General features: G+C 38.8%; 1 protein-coding gene across 1 annotated transcript in view; it reads right to left on the bottom strand.

Moving 5' to 3' along the window:
* LOC119588147 (twitchin-like) overlaps positions 1 to 1,540 on the bottom strand; it is a gene marked incomplete in the record, with an annotated part of 124,648 nt that overhangs the window by 122,392 nt on the left and 716 nt on the right.

The raw sequence follows: 1,540 nt of genomic DNA, 5'->3' as shown, positions 1-1,540 counted from the left end.
TACACCGAGCCCACCTGGCAAGGATTGTCTAAACTTAGATCTTGGCTACGACCGTCATGAGAATTCTAAAGAAAACCGCTAAGCCAAGAGGTTTTTAAATTTGTAATTATGTATCATTAATCGTAGCAAAGATATATCCTGGTAAATGTTTAGTTTTGATGAAAATCTTCAATCAACATTTTTTTTTGGTATAATAAATAGCAGTGACTTCTAAATGTTCTCTCGTAATACAGTATAAGTTCGTGTCTCAAGAACAACACGGCAGTCCAAAAAAGCTACAGTGATTTGAGGCTCACGCGCCCAGGGCAAGTCAGGTAGCCTCACCCAGCGTTCCAATCCTCCAGAGAAGATATCATCCTTCGCAGGACAAGGCTTCCCAAGTTACAGGGCGGAGAAAGGGACTGAGGTAGAGTTACAAGTGGCAGCCCTGGTCGCGCGGCCTGCAGGCTGGTTGGCAACGAAGATATGCACACACCAAACTCCGGTGGCACCAAGCCAGGGGGAGGGGGCATACACGTCCAGCGGGGACCACACAACCACCAGAGGGTCACGCCTACACACAGCGCCCATGCAAGGTGTGGTTCTCAGGCTGAAGGCTCTTCGTGGCGATCTCACGTGGCTATGCACGGGCGGCATGCGTAGGCGTGTGTATTATGATGTCAGTAGCAGAGCTCCTGTTGCTAACATTGAAAGCTTTGATCTATAAAGAGCTCAATACTTTTTTCGAGTCCAACGAAAAAGAAAGAGCTCATTTTCGTCGTGGTAGTGAGCTTGTTGGTCTACGTCAATATCTGCATTAATGTGTCTGTTATATTGTTGACTGTCTTTAGTAGATTTATCAGTATTTGAAAGAAAAGAAATTAAATGTTCTGAAACCATAATGTAAACAGGAAGAAAATATATTCATGTGAAGATCTTTTACATCTTTTCATTTATAGATGCATTGTAGTCTTATGCACGGTTTTAGATTTTTTGTTTCAATATATATTATTTAGAATTAATTTAACTGGCGATCTTTGTTAACATCAACACACGGGAAATAGATAGTGTAAGAAAGATAGAGTTTTAACATAAGCCTTTGCCATCCGTTCGCTCTTAGTTCAAAGCATGCAAATGTAGCTGCTTGGGCAGTGCTATGAGTTATAGGATTTCTTACTTAAGGTGCATTCAACAAGCATGCAAGCATACAAACTACCTAACTTCACTTAAAAGTTTCCCTCTGACTATATTTATAACTATGTCAACTAACAATGCCCTATATTTGATTTTAGTTTTCGATCCATTTTATCAAAGTTTATATAATTATTCTAGAGCGTCTGACTAAAGATAAGTTTTACAAATGTCGAAAATAATTCATTTTCCTCCCTTTCACTTAAACCCTTTTATCAAATTAATGAGATCATTGATTATAACTAAACGCCAAAATAAGAAACAAATCTTGATCTCCCATATGGTATCTCGTAAATTCTTCATGAATTTTCCATATTTCTAAAACCCGTCTTTGAATCATTGAGCATTTATATATTGATATTACTTCTAC

Source organism: Penaeus monodon, chromosome 23 (assembly GCF_015228065.2).
Source record: "Penaeus monodon isolate SGIC_2016 chromosome 23, NSTDA_Pmon_1, whole genome shotgun sequence".
In the NCBI taxonomy this organism is placed as follows: Eukaryota; Metazoa; Arthropoda; class Malacostraca; order Decapoda; family Penaeidae; genus Penaeus; species Penaeus monodon.
Note: the sequence above shows the minus strand (reverse complement) of the source record. Positions and strands in the feature narration are given on the sequence as shown.